The sequence below is a fragment of the Macaca thibetana genome, chromosome 18, assembly GCF_024542745.1.
Source record: "Macaca thibetana thibetana isolate TM-01 chromosome 18, ASM2454274v1, whole genome shotgun sequence".
NCBI classification, from domain to species: Eukaryota; Metazoa; Chordata; class Mammalia; order Primates; family Cercopithecidae; genus Macaca; species Macaca thibetana.
Window position 1 is genome coordinate 16,632,748 of NC_065595.1, and position 27,132 is coordinate 16,659,879.

At 40.8% G+C, this 27,132-nt stretch overlaps 1 long non-coding RNA gene across 1 annotated transcript in view; it reads left to right on the plus strand.

Moving 5' to 3' along the window:
• LOC126941481 (uncharacterized) overlaps positions 1-27,132 on the plus strand; it is a 242,837-nt gene that overhangs the window by 93,131 nt on the left and 122,574 nt on the right. The window lies entirely within an intron of this gene.

Here is a 27,132-nt window from a genome sequence, read left to right on the forward strand (position 1 = left end):
CTTTTGGCAGCTTGTCCACAATTGAAAGAAATGATTCAGGCTGAAGTTGCTGTTGTCTGCACAGCTTCCAAAAGGCCTCCAACATGTTCGGGCAGGAAGGGGCTGTGAGCTCTATGCATACGTACAGACATGCGTACAGCAATCCTCTCAGCCCACGCAGGACCGGAAGGTGAAACATTAAATGAAATAAAAGGAATGTGTGATGATAGTAATACTACAAATTTCTCAAACACGTTGGTGGCACAAAAAGTACTCTGATCTCCATTCTTTTTGTGTAAACTGCAGCAGCTCATTCTGCTAGATGCCAAAAGAGGTAGCTGCCCATTAAACCAAAAGGCAATTTAAAAAAGAAGAAATGGATATATGTATAAACACAGTGCCTACTTAAAAATTAGGTACTATTAGCAAAATATTTACTACCAAAGTGATAGGAGATATGGTTGATGGGTGGCACAGGAAGTTTCTTTTTAAAATCCTGTGATTAGGATTACTCAGGCCTGGTGTGGTGGCTCACACCTGTAATCCCAGCATTCTGGGAGGTTGAGGTGAGCAGATCGCTTGAGCCCAGGAGTTTGAGACCAACCTGGGCATCATGGTGAGATCCCATCTATACAAAAAATGCAAAACAATAGCCTAGTGTGGTGGCGCATGCCTGTGGTCCCAGTTACCTGGGAAGCTGAGATGGGAGGATCGCTTGAGCCTGGGAGGGCAAAGCTGCAGTGAGCCGTGAGCTAACCACTGTACTTCAGCCTGGGTAACAGAGCAAAAGAAACAAAATGAAAAAGGAGTATGCAGCTCTGCTCTGAAATCTCTTTGCGGAGCCTGCTTTTGTCCTCCTGTCTTCCCACAGCTCCATTTGGTGGGACCTACTCCCTTCCAGCCGAATCAGTCTCAGGAAAGGACCTGAAACTGATCTGGTTGCTTTTCTGCTGTGCTTATCTAGAATTCCCTGTTGTGTGTTTACTACATTGTTTCATAATAATCTCTTACATTATCCTATATGTGACTACAACAATTTTAAAGGTAAGGGCCAAGCTTCGTTCATTTTTATAACACCAACGCTTGGTACAGTCTTGATGTACAGTCTGCAGTCAATAAGTGCTTGTTGACTAATGAATAAGAGCAACTCGCTATACTAAACTTACTAAACTAAGATTGATCAACAGCTTCCCCTCCCCCATGTCCTGGGTATTTTAATGTTAACCGGGATCAAAGTCATAAACTAAGTGAACTCCAAAAACAGAATTTTAGGCATCAGTGGAGCAAGTGGAAGGAAGGTCATAGGTGAGGAGGTGTGGAAAGATGCTTCTTAAAAATTCTATTATCCAGCTGTAGGAGGGAAAATGAGAATTTAGGAGCAGAGTCATAAATTTGCAAACTAAATCTAACCACTCATTGCTTGAGAAATCCTGAGCAAATTGCTTAATCTCTTTAGCTTCAGATTCCTCATCTGTAAAATGAGATCTATATATAGTCCTCATTTGTCAGTAAGATCTATAAAATGAGATATAGACAGAGATGGATGAAGAGACAATTCTTACATAGTTTCTGGCACATAGCATGTGCTTCCTAATGATGGCAATTAATACCACTTTGCCCATTAGTTAGGCAGGCCCGGGGAATAGTGGACAAAAGGCTGGAGCTGTTATTGACATTGAATTCACCACATTTATTGAACACCTGCTTCGTGCTTGCTACTGTGGTCTACAGATTTCAAGGGACTTGCACTTAAATGGTAGAGCTTCTCTGTTCTCCTTTTTGATGTTTTAATTCCCTCTAAAACACTCCTGTTCAGTGCTTGCCCAGCCTGGGCAGAAACATTTCCAATGACAGGAATTCAACAACACCCAAGAAAGTCCAAACGAAATGCCTTTGGGTGATTCTAACTGTGTGAAAGGTAGAGACACCATTTGACTGGGGCTATAAGACATGTTCCCTTTCCCCAAAGGGTACAGTAGGATAAGAAACAAAAGAAAGTATCTGGAGGCATGTAATAAGAGACATAAGAGAGGTGCAAAGGACAAAAGGAGTTCAGAGATGAGTGTAACCTTTTCAGTCTGGCTATGACTGGGGAAGGACCACGGAGGCAACGTCATTGGACATCGGGAGACCATTTAAGCCTGAGAATGGAGGTCCAGAGCTGGGATGACACAAGGTATATTGGACAGGTATGTTAACAAAAGATTAAACGGAACATTCCCTGTCAAAAGTTTTCACTTGTTGAAGTATCTCTGGAGGTCAGACCCTGTACCCAAATGTTCTCACTCTCTCACTGAACCCAAGTAAGGCAAGGACTCACAAGTCTCAGGTATAACATCATTGACAAAACACATTGTTGATTTAGGCAGAATAGTAGGAAAAAAAAAAAAGTAGTTCCCATTCAGTGGTAAGAGTATTAAAAGTGTAATTCTATTTGACTGAGAAGACCCGTTTCCCAGTAATATTCTTTTCCACGGCAGCCATAATTTTAAGTTCTTTAGAATTCTATCTAAAAAGACATTAGAAAACAGAAAAGTGGGAGAAGATGGAGTTATACAAGTAGTTCATGTTTTTTAAATTACACAATTTCAAATTAGTTTCTGGAGAACATGCCTGCTGATTAATTTTAGGAAAGAGTGACCTCAAGAATGTCTTCTGCATTCAACAGGTTTCTACTCTGCTTCCCTGTTTTAACTAGACATTTTGATTGGAGTCTGTGATTGACTGAATAAGCATTTGTTGAGTTTGTCAGACCCTGGGCAAGACCCAGAATAAGACCTAACTATGGATCTCAAGCCAACTACAGTTTAGCTTTGCATTTCTGTAAGTCAGACACCTACACTAATTGTTATACTGTTAAAAAAAAAAAAAAAAATACATACATCCTGAAGGAAATGCCTGGAAAGAACAAAGTTGTCATGTCAATCATGTTAACATGTGGACTTAGAAGCATCAGACTTATAAGAAAAAAGATTCTACTCATACTAATAACTCAGACAGCAACAATATCAAAATAACAAAGCTATTTTACAGGTGTTATTATCCTGTTACAATCTTCAGTCTCTTGCCTCATGAAAAGCTTTTTATGTGGGCCCATGAATAGTCAACTCTCGAGTATTTTTGATCTCCCTTCTTCCTGATGAAATTTGAACCTATAAGAAGCAGATATAAAGCCAGATTTTAAAGTTTTCTATATGATATGATATACTATGCAATTCACTTATTATGTTTACTGTTGATGGCCTCCTTCAGCTAAAATCTAAGCAGGTTTTTTTGGTCTGTTTTATTCACTGATGTAGTCCAAGAACTTAGAGTAGTATCTGGCACATAATGGGTACCTGGCACATAGTGGGTAGAGAATGAATGAGTGGGAAATAACGCTACCTGACAGTAATTCAACTAAGGATGAATTCAGCCTGTAAATTTGAAGTCAGTTTGACATTTCCTTAAATACCAGCTACCTTTCCTCCAGTTCTCTTTGTATATACTGAAGACCAGTGCATCAGATTCATCCCAAACACTTTATATTTGTAAAATAAATGATTTTTTTTTTTTTTTGAGACGGAGTCTCACTCTGTCGCCCAGGCTGGAGTGCAGTGGCACGATCTCAGCTCACTGCAACCTCCACCTCCCAGGTTCAAGCGATTCTCCTGCCTCAGCCTCCCGAGTAGCTGGGATTACAGGCGCCCGCCACCACGCCCGGTTAATTTTTGTATTTTTAGTAGGGACGGAGTTTCACCATGTTGGCCAGGATGGTCTTGATCTCCTGACCTCTTGATCTGCCCACCTCAGCCTCCCAAAGTGCTAGGATTACAGGCATTAGCCACGGTGCCCCTCCAAATAAATGATTTTTTTAAAAAATATTTAGGGAAAAAGAATACACCTGTTTGTAGGAAAAAGCATTTGCTCTATAATGTCAAAAATAATCCATAATGTTTTCCCCTCTTTTTATTTGCCACAAAAACCATTTTATTGACTATATATTAAAAAGAGCAGGTTTTTTGAAGGGGAGATACATAGCTCAAAGAATGAATTATTCATTCATTCATTGTACAATTTTATGAAGCAATAACTTCCTCTAGTTCAACACAAGTAATCATTGGACCAAATATTTAATAACCTAGGAGACTGTTTTGTTGGGGCTTTTTCTTACCTATAGGTAGAAGCTCTGCAAATATTGTAACTTGATTACTCAGCATCCAGGCTGAGGGATGATTTGACACACCCAGCCACTCCCAGGAACAAATCAAAAGAGCTTTGTTCTAGCATGTGCCTCTCGCTTTCTCTCTCTGTCTCTCTGTCTCTCTCTCGCTCTCGCTCAATCTCTCTCTCTCTTTTCCTAAGAGAAGTTTCAGCCACAAATTCTGAGCATTCTCCCCAGATTCCTACAAATCATCAAGTGATTTTTTTCTTCACTGATAAAGGTGGTTCCCACTAATTCACATGATGCCTCTCGCATACAATAGTGGAATAATATTAGCCTTCCATGTTTCCAGCCATTCACAGTTCACGATCAAGGATCCTAACTAGTCACTGAGGACTATTGTGTCCTTTTCACTTGTGGGGAAACTGAGTCAGGGAAGACAGAGTGACTGCTTTCAAGTTTCTGACTGAGATGGAAAAAAAGCTATTTTAAAAGCCCCAGATTTATAATTCTTTACCCTAACTACTCTAGTTTGAGGATTTATTTCGTACTTTGTGTCTTTTCAACTTCTGGTGTTTGTCTAGAAGAAATTTTATATTAAATGATAAACTGTTACAGAAAACAAGTTATGTGAAATTTTCTAAGAAGCAAACTTAAGGGAAAAAAAAAGACCACAGTGAAAAAAATAGAGTTAAACAGGAACCCAAAGTTAAACCAAAACCAGATAGTAGAAGTGGCACAATTTGCCTCTAAAATGCTTCATTAGCCGGGCGCGGTGGCTTACACCTGTAATTCTAACACTTTGGAAGGCCAATGCAGGAGGATCACTTGTGCTCAGCGTCTGAGACCAGCCTGGGCAACATAGCAACACACAGTACTATTAAAAATATATACGAATAAATAAAATGCTTAATACTACGTGTAAAGGCATATCTGAGCTAAAAATTGAGTGACAAATCCCTTAGGCCACTGCACTCCAGCCTAGGTGACAAGAGCGAAATTCCATCTCAAAAAAAAATTTATTTTATATATTTTCTTCAAGTCCTCTAAATATCTAATTTGCTAATACAAAATTAAGCAACCCTTAAGTGCTTTATAACAAGAGGCAGAAGCTCCTAATTTCTACTGGCTTACTGCAACCTCTGCCTCCTGGGTTCAAGTGATTCTCCTGCCTCAGCCTCCCACGTAGCTGGGACTACAGGCGTGTGCCACCATGCCCTGCTAATTTTTGTATTTTTAGTAGACAGGGTTTTGCCATGTTAGCCAGGCTCGTCTCAAACTCCTGACCTCAGTTGATCCGCCCGGCTGGGGCTCCCAAAGTGCTGTGATTGCAGGTGTGAGCCACTGCTCCTGGCCTAAATAATTTTAATAATAGTTATTTCTGGCTGGCAAAATTAAAGATTATTTTTCCATATCTTTGGCGCATCTTGCAAATTTTCAACAATCACCGTACATCATTTCTTATGATTAAAAAGTTGCACTTCTTAAGCAGTGGAAATTCCAGAGCATCTTTGTGAGGCATAGGACCTCTTAGCTGCCCAACAGAAGCTGACGTCGTCTTGAAATGAGCAACCAGCCCTTGGCACACCAGCCCTACCACCACCCACACCCCAGGTGAGCCAGGTTGAGGAGAGCCCAAGCCCAGGACTCTGGGGTGCTCAGGAGCACCTCTGAGAGTATCAGCCACCTCAGGGGAGAGCTGCTCAAATGGGAACACAGCTGACCCCTTTCTCCCTCCTCCTCCTCTGTAGCATCAGCCAGTGTGCTGACTCAGTTGCACGCCATGATCTCTGCCTTGATAGGTGATGCAACTGAAATGGGCCAAGGAGAAGCGCAGCTCTTCTCTAAAGGAAGCTTGCTTCTACTAAGTCCAAACCCTTGTTTCCAAATGGTGAAGAACATACACCACAGCACCTTGTGTGAGCATTTTTTAAAGTTATGTGAGGAAGACCTTTTATACATGCTTTGCGATAACACTTTATGTAAGGTCTATTTTCATCCCAATTTATAAATGGAAAGAAAAAACATGCAGGTGCCTAGGGCTATTGAGTAACTTCCCCCAGGTCACAACGTTAGTGAATGGTAGAACCTAATTTAGACCCAGGTAGTATTCTTAGCAAACATACTATACCCAAGTGTTAAACGTTATGTTCTTGACCATAATCTGAGATTAAATATACCTATTCCTGTATTAAATTTTAAAAACACAGCCAGGTGCAGTGGCTTATGCCTGTAATCCCAGCACTTTGGGAGGCCAAGGAGGGCGAGAGTTCCAGACCAGCCTGGCCAACATGACGAAACCCTGTCTCTACTAAAAATACAAAACTTAGCCAGGCGTGGTGGTGGGCGCCTGTAATCCCAGCTACTTGGGAGGCTGAGGTAGGAGAATCATTTGAACCTGGGAAGCGGTGAGATTGCAGTGCATCAAGATCGCGCTACTGCACTCCAGCCTGAACAACAGAGTGAGACTCTGTCTCTAAAAAATATATATATACACACACACAATATATATAAATATATAAAACATATAAATATACATATAATATTTTATATATAAATATATATAAACATATATGTTTATATGTAACAAATATAAATATGTATTTTATAATTGTTATTATATATAAACATATATAATACATAAATATATAGTATACATACATATTTATATATTATATATTTATATTATAAATACTTATAAATATATTTTATTATATATTTTAAACATATATTTGTATTATAAATATGTTTATATAACAATTTAAAATACATATATTTATAATTGTTGTTATATAGAAATATATTGATATGAAATACTTTTTCCTCTAATAAGCACTTAGTTCTATGTGACGTCAGGACCAATTCAAGAGGAGAGAGAACGCAGGAATTTACAGGCCTCAGAAACATAAAGTCAACTGGCTTTACTTGGAAAGGGAGGCATTTTGTTTTAATTTTTTATTTTTCTGGGTACACTGTAAGTGTACATATTTATGGCATACATGAGATACTTTATTACAGGCGTGCAATGTGTAATAATCACGTCATGGAGAATGGAGTATCCATCCCCTCAAGCATTTATTCTTTGTGTTACAAATAATCCAATTATACTCTTTTAGTCATTTTTAAATGTACAATTAAATTATTATTGACTATAGTCACCCTGTTGTGCTATCAAATACTAGATCTTATTCATTCTTTCCAGTTATTTTTTGTACCCATTAACCATCCCCACCCCAAGGAAAGGGAGGAAATTTTCATGAAGTCTGTGAAGGTCATTTGGCAGGGGTGGGGGAGAGGTAGGAATCAGCCTGTACTAGGTATGTAAAGCACTGCACTAGATTCTGCAGATGGGAACTCTGTCCAGGTCTCTGCCTCTTAAAACGGGATTTAAGAGTGACTCCTTCTATCCAGCAGCTTCAATTTCTCCCAGACATGGAGGACTCTGAGATTCACTTGGAGCTCCAAGACTGCCCCCTGTAGAAACTTGAGAACGGACACTTCTTCATGAGTCCCATTCTGTACTTTTGCCTCTTCACTCACACCCACATATGAGGGGACTTCAAAAATTCATGGAAAATTTGAACCATAAAGATAAAAATTAAGAATATAAACTCTGGCCGGGCGCGGTGGCTCACGCCTGTAATCCCAGCACTTTGGGAGGCCGAGGCGGGCGGATCACAAGGTCAGGAGATCGAGACCACGGTGAAACCCCGTCTCTACTAAAAATACAAAAAATTAGCCGGGCGCGGTTGTGGGCGCCTGTAGTTCCAGCTACTCGGGAGGCTGAGGCAGGAGAATGGCGTGAACCCGGGAGGCGGAGCTTGCAGTGAGCCGAGATCGCGCCACTGCACTCCAGCCTGGGCGACAGAGCGAGACTCCGTCTCAAAAAAAAAAAAAAAAAAAAAAAGAATATAAACTCTACTTCTCAATGTAAGCTGCATCAAGTTCAAGACACTTTTGCAGGTGATGGTATCAGCCACGTAGTCCATCTCTGAAGAAAGGAGACTACTGGGAATTTATGTCAGTGCAGTCCCTTTTTCATTATCGCTGGGAAAAAATGGCTGCCCTTTAAAGATTTTTATTATTTTTTTACAATTAGGAAACAAAAAGAAGTCAGAAGGAGCCAAATTAGGACTGTAAGGTGGATGCCTAATGATTTCCCATCGAAACTCTCACACACCTGCCCTCATCTGGTGAGAGGAACAAACTGGAGCATTGTCATGGTAGAGAGGGGCTCTCTAGTGAAGCTTTCTCCGGTGTTTAAATGATAACATTTTGGTTGATTTTCTCAGAATGCTCTCAGAATAAGCAGATGTTACTGTTCTTTGGCTCTCCAGAAAGTCAACAAGCAAAATGCATTGAGTGTCCCAGAAAACCGTTGTGATAACCTTTGCTCCTGACCAGTCCACTTTCGCTGGTCCACTTCTGCCTCTTGGTAGCCATTGCTGTGATGGTGCTTTGCATTCAGTGTTGTACTGGTAAAGCTGTGTTGCACTTCCTGTAATAGTTCTTCAAAGGATGCTTCAGGATCTTGATCCCACTTGTGTAAAACTTCAATTGAAAGCTCTGCTCTTGTCTACAGCTGATCTGGCTGTAACAGTTTTGGCACCCATCAAGTAGAAAGTTTGCTCAGCTTTAATTTTTCAATCAGAATTTTGTACGCTGAAGCATCTGAGATGTCAATGGTGTTAGCTATTGTTTGTGCTGTTAATCGTTAGGTCTCTTCAATTAGGGCACAAACAGGATGAATTTTTTCTTCACAATCTTCAATATCTTCTCATCCCTACTTAAAATGAGTTATCTATTTGTAAACTGCCGATTTCTTTCAGGCATTGTCTCCATAAACTTTTCACAGAGCATCAGTGATTTCACCATTCTTGCACTCAAGCTTCACCATAAATTTGATGTTTGGTCTTGTTTCAATTTTGGCAGAATTCACATTGCTTTGACAGGGGCTGTTTTCAAACTGATGTCTTATCTTTCTTAGCACCTCAAACTAGATCCTGTTCAGACATGTTGTAACTAGTTAGTATGAGTTTATTTTGACACAAAAAAAAATGAAATCCATGTATTGTTTTTTTGTGATACACATTTTTGATGAACTTTTTGAAGACCCCCTTATATTATTTGCATTCGTGCCTGGTTCCTCTCTAGACCCTGAGCCATGGGGAGGCCAGGGACCACAGTTTATCTGTACATCTCTACCCCCTCTCCTAGAACTCACAAAGTTCTTTTCACACTACACATTAAATAAACTTGTCTTAGTCTAGTAGTAGAAACCAGTCAATTACCTCTCGTAATGGCATCATGCAGACAATGATTGTTAGGACAGGAAGTGGTGTCCATGAAGGATGGTGTTGCTATTTTAATATCCTGAAATATAAAGAAAGAATTAAACATTATAGCAAGTAAATCAAAGGTTTTTTTAATCCAACTCGATAAAGATCCTTATGCTAGTGGTCCTTCAACATCACTGCACATCAGAATCAAGAAGGAATAATGTGTGTGGAGGACAGGTGAAGAAGTTCAATCAACTTTCACATTTCCAGACCCAAATCCTCAGAGACCTGGGATTTAGAGGTCTAGGGTAAGACCCAGGAACGTGAATCCCTTTGGGTGGTTCAGAACGAGTTGTTCACAGACCACACTTTCAGAATCACAAGCTTCTGGCAGGTTCTGCATTGACCACAGGTGATCCAATGGCCAGCACTGATTCTAGCATAAGACTGGCTGGTTCCCACTCTGCCATTAATGACACCATGGCCTTGAGCAAATGAGTACATTTCACTTTGCCTCAATCCTTTCATCTGTAAAATGGAGGTGACGTTAGCAATTCCTCATAGGGTTACAACGAAGACAAAATGAGATAATACATGCAAAAGGCTTAGAATATTGCCTGCCACCAGTAAATGTTCAAGAAATGTTAACTATCATGATTTTTGTGCTCTAAATGCTGTAGTGAAGTTACAAACCTCAGAGAGATTAGTCTTACCTCAATAGGAAGTATAGACAGAAAATTTTTGTCTGTATTTGTATTAATATATTTCAAGATTTTTTAACTGGAAGAAAAACTGATAGTCTTTAAAGCTTGAGAAGAATTAAGAATCATTAACCACATCACATTCACATACACACGCACACACACAATTTATGTGAAGTTTTCACTTTCTATCTTTGGGTTATGGTGCCTTATAACACGAAAAACAAGAATAAAAATGAAATTTACTCACAGTGAGAAAGGACATTAAGATTTCAAAGAGGGGAGTGTACATGTAATACTTCATATTAAATAAATGTCTATCATTAATATGATCAACAACACATATTATCTTAATTATGGTGCTTTGCAGTTTATTAGTTGTTATTGTATACCCAGTCTTTATATATGTATTATCTCTTTCACACCTCACAATAAATCGGTCAGTTATGTATTATGATTTCTATTTTACAAATGAGAAAAGTGATATTAGAAATTTAAGTAATTACTAGTAAGAAATAAAGTCAAACTCACACTCAGAACTCAGTGAGACTGTACAAATACCATACTGCCTTCCACTGTCTAAAAAAAAAAGGATTGGAGGCCGGGTGTGGTGGCTCACACCTGTAATCCCAGCACTTTGGGAAGCCAAGGCAGGTGAATCACTTGAGGTCCGGAGTTCGAGATGAGCCTGGTCAACATGGTGAAAACCCGTCTCTACTAAAAATACAAAACTTAGCTGGGCATGGTGGCATGCACCTGTAATCCCAGCTACTTAGGAGGCTGAGGCAGGAGAATCACTTGAACCTGGGAGGCAGAGGCTGCAGTGAGCTGAGATCACATCACTGCACTCCAGCCTTGGCAACAGAGCAAGACCTTGTCTCAAAAAAAAAAAAAAAAAAAAAAAAAAAAAATGGAAGAGAATGAATGAACCAAAGGTAATTCTCTCAAGGTGTATTATCAGTTTCCTTTTCAAAGGAGGTTTTGAAGGGGAAGCCCAAAGACTCAGCACAAAGCCAGACCACCATGTAGACTCACTTGGTCCGCACCATGCTCACCCCCCTGGAGAGCATGATTGGTGTCCACGGCAGATGCCCCCCTGGGGTCCCTCATCACGGAGCATACCCCTAACTGAATTATATGCGTCACTTGCTAGGATGGCAAAGATGGTTCATTTTCTCTTCTTATGTCAAATAATGTGTCCTTGATATTAGTCATAAACCTACTTTTCTCAAGCTCCTGTATTCCAGGAGTTGATGAGCAAACCAGTGTTTCCCTACTGTCATTAGTCATGACAGGAAGATATCATTAGCCAGGGAAAAAACAGCCAGAGGAAAGTGGGGCACATCTGGGTGGGTTCACAGCAGGAGGAGGCTATGTAAGAGGGACAGGACCTCTCCCCTTCCACTTTCCCTGTCCAAACAATTACAAGAATGCCTCTAAGTAGCTGAGCAACCACAGCATCAATGCTAGCTTGAAATTAAGGAAGGAGAAAAACTAAAAAGAAATGCAATTCCTTTAGATTAAAAAAAAAAGCCAATTAATAGGTTATTGGCACGTGAGTTATGAATTAAATAGAGAGAAGAGACATAAGATGAAAACTAAACAGAGAGATTTCTCGCCCAGTAATGGGAAATCTGACACCTCATGCCAGAAAATGAGCACAAAGAGTAACATGGCATTTGAGTCATAAACTAAAAGTCTACAGTACATGGAAGGTGTTAGCCATTCTTTTCAAAGAGAAGATAAGTTGCCAAGTCATCATAAAGCTCACCAAATGGGTTTTAGGCTAGGAGATGTTGTTAGGTAACAAATAAGAAAAATCTAGGCCAGGCACAGTGGCTCACACCTGTAATCCCAGCATTTTGAGAGGCAGAGGCGGGAGAAATACTTTAAACCAGGGGTTCGAGAACAGCCTGAGCAACATACTGAGACCCCATCTTTACAAAAAAGTTAAAAATTAGCCGGGTGTGGTGGCACATGCCTGTAATCCTAGTACTTTGGGAGGCCAAGGTGGGAGGATCACTTGAGCCCAGGAGGCTACAGTGAGCCATGATCACACCTTGCCCTCCAGCCTGAGTGACAGTGCAAGACCTTGTCTCTAAAAACAAAGAAATAAAAATGAATGTCAGAAAGAGGTTTCCAGGTTTCTTCCTTTTGGAAACACCTTCTGTTGATTGACTTTGCCCATACTGGCACCACCCACAGTGGGTTTGGTGCTGATGATGCAAGCTTACTTGAGGACCAGGTGATTATGGGCTGTTAGGGCAATTGTTCTGGGTGGAGAACACAAGTTTTGTACATTCCAGCTCCAAGATGTTGGAATTATTTTAACTTCAACATCTCTACTGTGGAAAAGTCAAATACCAGCCCAGATGTTCAGAAGACTGAGTCCCAAGAATTATATGATCTCTTGTTTGATTCAGGCTCACAATTACCTGGGGTCTTTTAGCGCAGACTATGTTCCAAGCTTAGTATAAATATTAATATTTTCTTTGCTGTATATAAGAGGTAATCAGTGTAAACTAAATTGTTCTAACCCAGAGGGGGGGAAAAAAAAATAACTGTCATCTTCCAACTGCCTGCTGTGCAGTAATTGAAAAGTCTGAATCTAGTGAGGAGTTTCCTGTCCTTGTCACAGGATAGAGATTTACAGTTGCAAATTGTGTATGGTGAGCTAACAAACATCCACTCATCACCTGCCACGGGTCAGGCATTACAGCATCAAATACTTCATTGATAATGCCCATGCCACAGCGTGTCTTCAAGTCTCCACACACTGCACAACTCCTGGCATCAGAACGGAGTCAGAGATCCCCAGTTCCCTTTTCTCTGGCTCTCCCTGGACCTCCCTTCCTCAGGATGAAATTAAAAATCAAGCCACATATAAATTACAATCTCATCTCTCATGGTGATGCCCTCTTAGCTTGGGGCAGGTGGCTCTCATGCCTTCTTTAAGTCTCCATTTTCTTATCTTTAAAATGAAGTTAATAACACCTATTTCTTTGGGGAGATGGGAGAAATAATTAGCCCTGAAATGCTTTGAAGATGAAAAGTGCCACATTACTCCTTGTGCTCATCTTCTGGCATACGGTGCCTAATTTCCCATTAGCATTGGTATGTTCTTCAGGGAAACCAAGGATGAGACTGTACTAAAAGAGTTTGTATGATTAATTATTGGCAAATGGACCAGCATCATCATATCATGTTTGCATTCTTCTACTATCTTGAAGAACATAACTGTCCAGGCACAGTGGCTCATGCCTATAATCCCAGCACTTTGGGAGGCCAAGGTGGATGGATCACTTGAAGTCAGGAGTTCAAGGCCAACCTGGCCAACATGGTGAACCCAGTCTCCACTAAAAATACAAAAATTAGCTGGGCGTGGAGGTGCACACCTGTAATCCCAGCTACTCAGGAGGCTGAGGCAGGAAAATCACTTGAACCTGGAAAGCGGAGATTGCAATGAGCCGAGATCACGCCACTACACTCCAGCCTGGACGACAGAGCCAGACTCCATCTCAAAAAAAAAAAAAGAACACCATCTCCTAACCAACTTACTGTTTTGAAAACCAGTGCAAAAGAGAAAGAGCCCAACATTTGTTTTGTTTTTCCTCTACAAATCTTAAATAACTACATAGTAGATAAGGAGAAGTTTTCTCTCTGTAGATATATTTCAGCTAATATATACAGAAGAAATGATAGGAAAACAACTCCTAATGACTTCATATATTTTAGGCTATGATTATCAATGGCTGATACCATCTCAAGAAGAGACACAATCAGATATTGTCTATTTTTGGGGGGAAGCTCACAGCATCATCTTTGAAGTGGTCTAAGCAAAACAAATTGAACCCGAATATGATCAAGTTTCTGGATCTGACTACAAATTTCAGGAAATATAAAGAACAGAGGAGCACTTTAAACTATACTACAAGATTCGGTCAAAAAAAATTCAGATTATAGGAAACTTTATAAGCATACAACCTGTTTTCTTCAACAATTAAACTTCAAGGACAAAAAAAAGAGTTCAAAGGGGAACCTATAAATTCAAGTAAATTTATGAGACATATCAAATGATCATAAGTATTTGGATCTTGCTTCACACTGGCCATAAAACAAATTAATGAGAAGACCAAGGAGATTTATTGATGATACTAAGAAGCTGATATAATTTTTTTCAAGTGTAATAATGATATCAGAGTTATGATTTCTTAAAATCCTCCTTGATTTAAGATAGTTACTAATATTTTTACAGATAAAGTGAGGAGACAAAGTGAGGGTTCACAAAGTATTTTCTCTGTGTTTGAAATGTTTCATAACAAAAGTTTAAAAAAGAAAAAAGAGGCCAGGCATGGTGGTTCATGCCTGTCATTCCAGCAGTTTGGGAGGCTGAGGCAGGCAGATCTCCTGAGCCCAGGAGTTCGAGACCAGCATGAGCAGCATGGCGAAATCCTGTCTCTACAGAAAACACAAAAGTTAGCCGGGTGTGGTGGCGTCTGCCTGTAGTCCCGATTACTCGGGAGACTGAGATGGGAGAGTCACTTGAGCCCAGAGACTGAGGCTGCAGTGAGCCATAATCATGCCACTGCATTTCAGGCTAAGCAGCAGAGCAAGATCCTGTCTCAAAAAGAGAGAGAGAGAGAGAGAGAGAGAAAAGAAATTGCAATTTTTTTTTTAAAAAAAAAGAAGATGTAAACAGCCTCTGGATACAAGAAAGGGAGGAAATTGCTAGATAAAATGGATTATTTTTTTCTAGGCAAGTCATTTTACCAATTAAGGAAAGGCTTCAGGGTGAGGGCACCAGCAAGACCAGAACAAGACAGAGGGCAAGGGGGAAGAAGAAAACCAATCTGCAAGAGAAACAGTTTGAAGCAGTCAAGAAAGAGTGTTAGATTTTTATTAGACACCACTCGTAGGTCAAGTGTTAGATAGCAGTTGAGAGTACAGGTTCTGGACTCAGGTTTAATACTTGGCTTCACACTTACTAGCTATGTGAACCTGGGCCAATTGCTTTCTTCCCTGTGCCTTACATTCTTCATTTTTAATACAGGAATGATAGTAGTACCTACCTCATAGGGTAGTTATGAGAGTGAAATAATACAAATAAAGTGCTCAAACTTAGTTTAGCATATTGTAGGTGCATGATAGAAGTTATTATTGTCTGTAAATTTAAAATCTTATCAGCTGATACTCAACATCATTGATTATCAGGGAACTATAAATTGAAATCATAATGAGATATTACTGTACAATCTTAATTGCTAAAGTTAAAACAACTGGGCACATAAACTATTGGCGAGAATGTGGAGGAACTGGAACTCTTATACATTGCTGATGGGAATGCAAAATCGTATAGTTACTTTAGAAAGTAATTTGGCAGTTTCTTGTAAATAAAAATATACCCTTAGCATAAAATCCAGCAGTTTTGCCCAAGAGACATGAAAACATATGTTCACACAAAGACACGTACAAACATACTCATAACAGCTTTATTTTAAATACCAAAAAAAAGAAAAAGAAAGAAAACAACACAAATGTCTATCAACAGATAAACAAATCTTAGATGTCCATACAGTAGAATGCTACTCTAATTTTTTAATGAACAATGAAACAAAAAAGAAAACATAGAATGTTTATATATTATAAATAGTAATATACATGAGTCTCAAAATGCTATGCTGAATTAAAGAATTTGGACACAAAAGAGTACAGACTGTATCGTTTCACTTGCACAAAACTGTAAACAAGATAAATCTCATCTAAAATAACAGAAAGAGATCAGAGGTTGCCTAAGACCAGGAATGAGATTGACTGGGAAGGAGCAAAGAGAATCTTTTAGGGTGATGGAAATGTTCCATATCTTCATTGAAGTGGTGGATATATGGAAGCATGGATTTGTCAAAATTCACTGGACTGCACACCTAAAGTGGTGCATTTTATTATGTGTACATTCTACCTCAAAAAAATTGATTTTTAGAAAATACAGTCCAGGCATGCTGGCTCACACCTGTAATCCCAGCACTTTGGGAGGCCAAGGCAGGTGAATCACTTGAGGTCAAGAGTTCAAGACCAGCCTGGCCAAGATGGTGAAACCCTGTCTCTACTAAAAATACAAAAATTAGCCAACTGAGGTGGCACACCTGTAATCTCAGCTACTCGGGAGGCTGAAGTAGGAGAATTGCTTGAACCAAGGAGGTGGAGGTTGCAGCGAGCCAAGATTCCACCACTGCACTCCAGCCTGGGTGACAGAGTGAGACTCCGTCTCAAAGTTAATTAATTAATTAATTAAAATTAAAAATTCAACCAGGTAAACTAAATGAATGTTTGAATCTGTATTGGATCCTGAACCAGAAAAAGGGAAGAAAGAAGGAAGAGAAAAAAATAGTTTTTCTTCAGTTATATAGGACATTATTGGAACAACAGTTTGAGCAACCTTAGAGTAAGTAAGATTTTAAACTTTAGTGTTGACTTGACTTCACTTAAACAGCAATGCAGTTGAGTTAAGAACATGAAATCAAATGTTTTGAACCTTAGATCAAATATTCAAATAAGCAGAGCCCCAGAACTGGCCTGGAAAGAATCATAGGGTCCCACTGAGACAAGAAACTGGGTGGTCTACTCGTCAGGGTCTGAATAACTGCCTGGTCAAATAAGCACATTCAGGGGTCAGTCATTTTCATTCAAAGCCCAGCTCAGGAGATCAAGCTTTCTTCTCCATCCTCCTACCCCCATGCCTGCTTCACTTGCCTCACAGAAGTGGCAAGAGGAAGCTCTGGAACCGGCAGATGAGTAATCAAAGCAATGGACTTTTAGAAGAGCTGATATGGTTTGGCTGTGTCCCCACCCAAATCTCATCTTGAATTGTAGTTCCCATAATCCCCACGTGTTGTGGGGAGGGACCCAGTGGGAGGTAATTGAATCATGGAGGCAGTTACCTCTATGCTGTTTTCATGATAGTGAGTGAGTTCTCACAAGATCCGATAGTTTTACAAGGGGCTTTTTCCCCTCTTCACTTATACTTCTCCTTGCTGTCGCCATGTGAAGAAGGACATGTTTGCTTCACCTTCTGCACCTTCTACCATGATTGTAAGTTTCCTGAGGTCTCCCCAGCCATGCTGAACTGTGAATAAATTAAACCTCTTTCCTTTATAAATTACCCAGTCTTAGGTATGTCTTTATTAGCATGTGAAAACAGGCTAATACAAGAACCAAGAATATCCATTGCTTATAGAATATTTCTAGTTTTCTCTGTTTTCTTATATTTCCAAATGTGCTTCAACTAACATATAGAGATTTTGCGATTTTTTTTTAAATGCCAACAGCACATATGACAAGAAGAGAAACCAATACTTTTACCTTTCAAGAAGATAGTCTAGATAAAAATGTATGTATTAAAATTATTAACTATGATTTAATATTAATTTTATTTTAACCAAAAACACCTACAGGTGTTATAAAAATGGGGGATGCGGGGAAATCATGTAAACTAGGAGACAAACCTACAGGAATTATTTGTGCATATGAAAATAAGTTTTCTCAGACTCCTCTGAAACAAATACAAATAATTATATATTGGGTTGAACACATTAGGGAACGAATTTTTTTTTTTTTTTTTAGATGGAGTCTCACTCTGTCACACAGGCTGCAGTGCAGTGACACGATCTCGGCTTACTGCAACCTCTGCCTCCTGGATTCAAGTGATTCTCCTGCCTCAGCATCTCAAGTAGCTGGGATTACAGGCACAAACCACCATGCCTGGCTAGTTTTTATATTTTTAGTAGAGATGGAGTTTCACCATGTTGGCCAGGCTGGTCATGAACTCCTGACCTCAAGTGACCCACCTGCCTCGGCCTCCTAAAGTGCTGGGATTACAGGCATGAGCCACCACGCCTCATCTTTTACGATGTTATGGTTAGAATGATTAAGTGATTGCCAGTTATCAAAGGTCTGTGGATGTGATAAATCAATGGTATTGTAAGCCTAGATAAGGAAAGGAGTGGAAGCCACTGTGACTACTCATGGATTCTCAGTATCTCCTCTGATCTAGAACATATTTGTCAACACCTAAAATACCTTTATTTTTGTGTAAGCTGTGATTTTCACCCAAGACATGTTGGATAATCTTATCTATAGCCAAAGTGTATAGCAATTCACAATACTAATAAATGTTCAAGTGTGAAAGAAAGTTCTGGAATGCTGAAAAATATTTTGAAAATATGTATCAGAATTGTCTGTCACACACAAAACAGCACTTGAGTTAACCAGTATAATACAAAAATATAAAATTACAGTTGAAGGAACCACTTAGGGATATGGTAGTTAATATACAACATGGAGTAAACGAGATGGATGTATACCCATGAAATCTATCAAAAAAGTGTCCATTGTCTCATCTTTCCTATTTAAATTATAGGGAGCTAATTTATTTCACAGTCAAAACCTAAGAATTGATAGAATTTTATGAGAAACTGTTTTCACACCCACATCCCGATAATCTTTAAACATTTTTTATGAAGAAGAAATATTTTTTCACAACGGTAGGAACAAGAAAAAATATTCTTGCCTCAGAAGGATCTCCCACAATGTCTAATATGTCAAACATTTGATCTTTAGTACCAATAATTAAATTATAAAAATTGTTTTAGGGTAAATTCTGAAGACTTTTCCAAGCAGTTTTATCTTTTCAAATGTGTCATTGAATTTTCTTACATGTTTAATGCTCACCATTACAAGCTTGCCAGCTATTTGTAGGTTCGGGTTTATTTAATGCTAATTATCAGAAGTACTGCTATGCCAAATACAAACAAGTCAGTCATTCAAAACCTCTAGGACTTGAATAGGGTGCAGTAGTGCACACCTGTAATACCAGCACTTTGGGATGCTGAGGCAGGAGGATCGCTTGAGCCCAGGAGTTTGAGACCATACTGGGCAACACAGTAAGACTCTATTTCCACCAAAAATTTAAAAAATTAGCTGGTTATGGTGGTACATGCCTTTAGTCCCAGCAACTCAGGTGCTGAGGTGGGAGGATTGCTTGAGCCCAGGAGTTCATGGCTTCAGTGAGCTAGGATCATGCCACTGCACTCTAGCCTGGGCAACAGAGTGGGATTCTGTCTCTAAAAAAATAACAGAAAACCAAACACCGCATGTTCTCACTCATAGGTGGGAACTGAACAATGAGATCACTTGGACTCAGGAAGGGGAACATCACACACAGGGGCCTATCATGGGGAGGGGGGAGGGGGGAGGGATTGCATTGGGAGTTATACCTGATGTAAATGACGAGTTGATGGGTGCTGACGAGTTGATGGGTGCAGCACACCAACATGGCACAAGTATACATATGTAACAAACCTGCACGTTATGCACATGTACCCTAGAACTTAAAGTATAATAATAATAAATAAATAAATAAATAAATAAATAAATAAATAAATAAAAATAAATAAAAAAATAAAAAATTAAAAATAAAAAATATAGGCTGGCGCAGTGGCTCACACCTGTAATCACTTTAGGAGGCCAAGGTGAGCAGATCACGAGGTCAGGAGATCGAGACCATCCTGGCCAACATGGTGAAACCCCATCTCTACTAAAAATACAAAAATGAACTTGGCTTTGTGGCATGCACCAGTAATCCCAGCTACTCGGGAGGCTGAGGCAGGAGAATCACTTGAACCCGGGAGCTGGAGGTTGCAGTCAACCAAGATCGCACCACTGCACTCCAGCAAGGCGACAGAGCAAGACTCTGTCTCAAAAAACATAAATAAAATAAAAATTAAAATAAACAATCAGAGGTGAATTAACACTAGCATGTAAGAGCTCTCCTTTAAAGTGACTTGACACTTCAGTTGGTCCTTTAAATAGAGATCACACAGAATATCAGGTAGACCAATCACTGTCAAAATAGTGATATGATGTATTTATACCTTTTCAGTGTCAAATGAAGTAATCCCCTAACAGGAGGTCTTCTCGTGGGAAACAGTTATCTAGATCTTGTTACTCAAAGTGAAGTCATTAGAGAAACAGGATCCACATGACCTGAGAGCTGACCATGAAATGCAGAACCTTGGACCCACCCAGGCCTACTGAACAGGAACCTGCATTTTAACAAGATCCCCAGGTGATTCATTACACAGTCAAGTTTGAGAAGCTCTGATCTAAACTTGTCATCTGGATCATATACGAACAAAAAGAAAAATAAACTCTTTACATAGAGTTACCATGTGACCCAGCCATTTTGCCCATCTATACATGTCCCCAAAACTGAAGAATATGTCCACTTGGGCATGAATGCCCATAGCAGCATTATCCATAGTAGCTAAAAATAGAAACAGGCCAAATGTACTTCAACTGATCAGTGGGTGAATAAAATGTGGCACATTCATACAATGGAGTATTACTCAGCCACAAAAACAAATGAAGTGCCGACAGGTACCACAGCATGGATGAAACTTGAAAACATCAGGCTAAGTGAAAGAAGCCAGACACAAGGCCACATGATATATGATTCCAGTTATACCAGATGCCCAGAATAAGCAAATCTATGGAGACAGAAAGTAGATTAGTGATAGCCAAGGACTAGGGGATGGGGTGGGGTTGGAGTGAAATGAGAAGTGACTGTTAATGGGTATGGGGCTTTCTTTTTTTTTTTTTTTTTTTTGATGGAGTCTTTCTCTGTCGCCCAGGCTGGAGTGCAGTGGCGTGATCTCGGCTCACTGCAAGCTCCGCCTCCTGGGTTCACACCATTCTCCTGCCTCAGCCTCCCGAGTAGCTGGGACTACAGGCACCTGCCACCACATCTGGCTAATTTTTTGTATTTTTAGTACAGATGGGGTTTCACCGTGTTAGCCAGGATGGTCTCAATCTCCTGACCTCGTGATCTGCCCGCCTTGGCCTCCCAAAGTGCTGGGATTACAGGCGTGAGCCACCGCGCCCGGCCAGTATGGGGTTTCTTTTAGGAGTAATAAAAATGTCTGGAATTAGGTAGTGTGGTGATGGTTGCACACTCTGTGAAAAAACTTGAAAAAAATTAATTAAGCCGGGCGCCATGGCTCATGCCTGTAATCCTAGCACTTTGGGAGACCAAGGAGGTTGGATCACGAGGTCAGGAGTTCAAGACCAGCCTGGCCAACATAGTGAAACCCCGTCTCTACTAAAAATACAAAAAAAAAAAAAAAAATTAGCTGGGCACAGTGGCATGTGCCTATAATCCCAGCTACTCAGGAAGCTGAGGCAGGAAAATCACTTGAACCAGGGAGGTGGAAGTTGCAGTGAGCCGAGATCGCGCCACTGCACTCCAGCTTGGGCAACAGAGTGAGACTTCGTCTCAAAAAACAAAACAAAACGAAACAAAAAAAACCTTAATTATATACTTTAATGGGATAAACTTTGTGGTATGTAAATTACATCTCAATAAAGCTGGTATTTTTAAAATACATGCTTTAGGGAAAGTCAGAGTGATACATAAACACCAGTAGTGTGCCAACTGCAGGTTGGAGGAAAACCGAGCTTTGCCAGACGGTCCTTGATAGAATGAATTGTGGGCTGTTTTAGAGGCTCTAGAAAAGATAATGATACAAGGTGATGCTGGAGACCATTAACGGAAGATGGAATGGGGGAGCCAGCAGCCATTCAGCCATCTTGTTGAAGCTGTCACTGCAGACCCTGTGAAGGAGGAAAGAAGAAATTACACTGGGCATAGACACATCAGGGAGTGGCTAGTTGTGCAAATATATATCACACAAACATAAGGCTTCTTCTCAGTAGCATTCTAGCTATCATTCTGGAATACTACTGAAAAATCTAAAACCTAGAATATTAGTCCCTTTTTCAAAATCAGAGTCTACCTTCAAAATCAAAGTTTTTGCGTCGTGACCTACTGAGAAAATTGTACCCTATTAAACCTTCTGTGAATGCAGGAAATAGATAAGATTCCTCTATTTAATTGAAAAGAGCCCTTCCTTCATCCATGGGTAAACGGAGCCATGGGTGGGGCAGATAATGGCGGTGTCTAAACAGCCTCAGGCCCTGGACGCTCTGTGAGTAAGCCTGAGTCAAGGCCACCGCCTCTCCCAAGTCGTCTGGCAGCCGGTGATGTGGAAGGGGAGAAAAAAAAAAATCATTTCTTTTTTGAACCCTCCTAAGTTTGTTGCTGGGACAGATTCCTGTTAACAAAACACAGATGAACAAGAGAAAACCAAGCATTTATATTTATGCATGCCATGCCCATCACGCAGGAGAAAGCAACTGTCCCAAATCAGTGGCTTAGAGGCCTTGCTTAAACAGTATCTTATCAAAGAGCACTAAATCTTAGAGCAGTGATGAGATATAAAATTTCCAGTCTCTCAAGGTGGGAAAACTGTGGGAAGGGAGATAAGTTTGCTCCTAGATTCCCCTAGCCCAGCTGGCGCCAGTTTCTGAGCTGATAAGAGCCAGAACCATCTCCAGTGAAGACAGAATTTACTTCTGTCTTTAGATGGGAAAGGAAGGGAAATGAGTGAAAGATTTTTTTGTCCTTGTGAATCACCGTCTTCCCATCAGGCCAGCATAAGGAGCCTCGATATCCACCCTCTGCATTTTAACCTTCTTCAGCTCAACAACCTTCAATATTTTATAGAGAAATGTTTTTGTTTTCTTCAATGTCACAAAGTAAAGGAAAGACGATGGGGCCATTGTCAATATCCCTCTATAGAGATTGTGTCAGATATGAAACACTGCAAAGGAGTTGCTGAGGGAAAAGATTTGGGATTAAATATTTCTTTCCATTTTGGCACATGAATTGATGTTCCACTGAGATTCAGAACAATGATTGAGAATCAACTTGAAGAAACAAGAGGCCAGTGTTCTAGGGAGCACCTGTCTGAGAGGAACTGAATGGTTTTCCTGGAAGGAGTCTCCATCCCTGCAGCAAGTGGAGGTCGCTGGTATGTATGGGGGAGAATACATGACAATAGGTAGCTAGTCAGACATGAGCAGGGCAGGAGAGGGCCCCCCACACACACAAACACACACACCAGGAATGTCAGGTGGCGATCAGATGATGGTCAGGTCGTTGTGAAACTGCCTCTCTAAAATAATAATTGTAGGCAGCCAATTATCTATCTGTTGGGAGACTGCCTTGGCCAGGCAGATAGAAGAAAAAAGCCACACTGGTAATCAGCAGCTTCCCAATAAGATCTCAGAAGCTGGGCCAGTGGGCCAGTTGGAAGGAGTTTCCATCCCTGCAGCAAGTGGAGGTCGCTGGTATGTATGGGGGAGAATACATGACAATAGGTAGCTAGACCCCTGGGAAACGTCTTTCCCAGGCAGTCTCCCAACAGATAGAAGAAAAAAACCACACTGGTAATCAGCAGCTTCCCAATAAGATCTCAGCAGTTGGGCCAGCGGGCTCAAGCACGCACATGAAGAGGCAAAATGGCGGAGTTTAACTGGTATATGACCTTCCTCTCGGAATGCTAGACTGGTAAGGGAAGAACGCTTGATTGGCGAGGGAAAAACACCTCAAGCAAGCATGTGCAGAACTCCAGTAAATACGCTGCACGTGTGGCCCCTCCCAAGTGCTGACAGGCCACTGCACATGTGGACAGCTCATGCCAAGGGAAGAATCACAGGGAAAGGGATGTAAGACCCCAGACGTATGCCAACATGTAAAACTGAAGGAAATAATGTATACAGTGACCCATTTCCAAGACAAAGTGCCTTGAATCGGCTTGTTGTGGGATTCAGGAGGACGAGAGAGACCTCAGGTTGAAACAGGAGAATCTTTATTGAGTGCACTCAGGCCCAGCTGACTGACATCCAAAAGACTGGGCCCAGAACAAAGACAGTACTTGACTTTTATACACACTTCACAGAAGGGGGTGGGCTACCTTGAAGCAAGCTTACAGCGGCGTGAAAGCAGGGATACAGAGGCAGGACAAAGACAGGACTGCACATGACCACTGCCAAGCAACCCAGATGTCCATTATCTAGGTTTGCCTGGGCACACACACGTTTATCTTATAACCTTCACTATGGTGCCTAGGCAGCTGTAGTTCAGGCCTGCTTAGGCTTCTCATGACCTTTGCTGTACTTCTTAGATAAGACAATATTCGAAGTCACTAGTTACAGAGAACAGGAATCTATAAACTCATTCCATAAAACAAAGGAAAATTGTTTTTCTTTTCCTTGTGTTGAGGGAGTGCTGGGAGAGTCTCCAGAGCACATTAGATAATATTATCAAAACTTTTCCTGGGTCTGGGCTGTGCCTGTTGCTGCCTCTGGGAAAAGTTAGCTTAAAACTTATTTCTCTTTCTTTTTAATTTTGTTTTTCTTTTAATTCCCCCCTCAGGCTTAGGTCAGCAAACTGCAAAACAAACAGGATATACTAGGCCCCTGCTTGGATAGCCAATGCCTGCTTGTCTGCCTCTCCCTCCCTCACTTCTCCACCCCTTAGTTGCCCTCATCCAAACCAAAGAAGTGTAGTCTAAGATGAAAGTTTACTAGCCTGCAAAATAGTTCGTTTTGTCTGTTCTTATCAGCCTGCCCAGTTACTTATGTCATAAATCAAATACTTGAAAAGCCCCAGAGCTGACTAGGATTGCAATGCATTGTGGGCTGCAACAAAACACAGCAAGACGACCTTAAAAAAAAAACACCTAAAGTCGCTACCCAACAATCAATAGGTGATGTCTGGGAAGATTGTGATCCCATGCCTATGTGTTCCCAGCCTGTGAGGCTGCAATCTTTTGGACATAAGTCAGCTGGGCCTCAGTGCACTCAATAAAGATTCTCCTGTTTCAACCCAAGGTCTCTCTCATCCTCCTGAATCCCACAACAAGCCGATTCAAGGCACTTTGTCTTGGAAATGGGTCACTGTATACATTATTTCCTTTGGTGTTACATATTGGCATGCTTCCAGGGTCTTGCATCCCTTTCCCTGTGATTCTTCCCTTGGCATGAGCTGTCCATATGTGCAGTGGCCTGTCAGCACTGTGTTCCCAGCCTATGAGGAACCAGGGGAGGGACCTGCACACTGGGAGATAAAAATTGCTTGTTGAAACTGCACTGGGTGTGCCTGTCCATCAAACACCGAATCTTGCAAGACCATCATTAAAAGTCTCACTTTTGCTGCTCTGCGGGTCTCTGAGACCATTCTTTGGGTTTGGACAGGTGAGTTTGTTTCTCATAACACCCTAAGTCAAAAGTCAAACTGCATACTTGATCTCTGAAGTCACCCGCTTGGCCCTCTTTCAAAAGTATTTTCCTTCCTTTCATTCCTGCTCTAAAGCTTTTAATAAACTTTCTCTCCTGCTCTAAAACTTGCCTCAGTCTCTCCTTCTGCCTTATGCCCCTCAGTCAAATTATTTATTCTGAGGAGGCAAGAATTGAGGTTGCTGCAGACCCTTATGGATTTGCCACCAGCAACAAATAGATTTCACTTTCTATTTTTTTGAGATGGAGTCTCACTTTGTCACCGGGGCTGGAGGGCAGCAGTGGGATCTCAGCTCACTGCAACCTCTGCCTCCCAGGTTCAAGCAATTCATGCCTCAGCCTCCCAAGTAGATGGGATTACAGGCACGTGCCACCATGCCCAGCTAATTTTTGTATTTTTAGTAGAGATGAGGTATTGCCATGTTGGCCAGGCTGGTCTTGAACTCTTGGTATCAAGTGATCTGCCCGCCTCGGCCTCCCAAATTTCTGGGATTACAGGTGTGAGCCACTGCTCCTGACCTGACTTCACTTTCTTTCCACATAACCAAAATTCCATATAAATCAGCAACACTGTTTTTACCCATTGACAAGGTTGTGTCCAGTTCATGGATCATTCCTCAGGTTACACACACGTGACCTACCTAAGTTTATAACACAATGCTTAAAAACAGATTTCAATGGGGGCAATTTCTTATTAAGGCATGTTGATAATCAGTTGATTTCAATTCTAAAACTAAATTAAATTTCTTTTTCTCTTAGTGGAAGAAGGTAGCAAGATATATAGAAAAGGCCTTTAACTCCAGAATCCAGTGATGGTTTCAGCGCTCAAATTAATAATGCAACTTTTCTAAGCCTTGGGTTTTTAAAATCAAAAGGTAGAGATAATCACACTAATGTCATAGAATTGTTGTAAGGTTTAAATAACCATCTTAAATCATGAGTAAACACCACTCTTTCCATGCATGCAACTGAATGCCAATATCACCCTAGATATTTGGTCGTCTAGCTAGGATCCTCCCTGCCCTGGCTTCATGTTAGAATCAACAGGGAGTATTTAACAAATACAGTTTCCAAGTTCTACCCCCAGAAATTCTGGTGTAATTGATCTGGGGTGGGGTCCAGGCATCATTATTTTTTTAAATAATGGCAATTATAAATCACAGCCAGGTTTCGGAATCAATGGACAGAATAATTCTCAAATTGAAATCTAGAAATCAATTTCAACAGAATCACCAGGGTTGATTATAGAATGAGGATTCCAGAGGATTCCAGGGCAGGGCCTCACCCTATGCCGACTGAGTCAGAATTTCTGGGAGGAGCCTTAAAATCTTTTTTTTTTTTTTCCCTTGGGTTTTTTTTGAGATGGGGTCTTACTCTGTCGCCAGGCCAGAGGGCAGTGGCACAATCTTGGATCACTGCAGCCTCTGCCTCCTGTGTTCAAGCAATTCTCATGCCTCAGCCTCTAAGTAACTGGGATTACAGCCACATGCCACCACACCCAGCTAATTTTTGTATTTTTAGTAGAGACGGGGTTTCACCATGTTGGCCAGGATGGTCTCAATCTCCTGACCTCATGACCCTCCCACCTCGACCTCCCAAAGTGCCGAAATTACAGGCATGAGCCACCGTACCCGGTCAAAATCTTCATTTTTAACAGCTTCCCCAAGCAATTAGAATGTATACTAATTGCCTAATTTATTTATTTATTCATTTATTTATTTAGTTGAGACAGGGTCCTGCTCTATCACACAGGCTGGAGTGCAGTGGCACTATCTTGGCTCACTGCAGCCTTGATCTCCCCAGACTCAGGTGATCCTCCCACCTCAGCCTCCCGAGT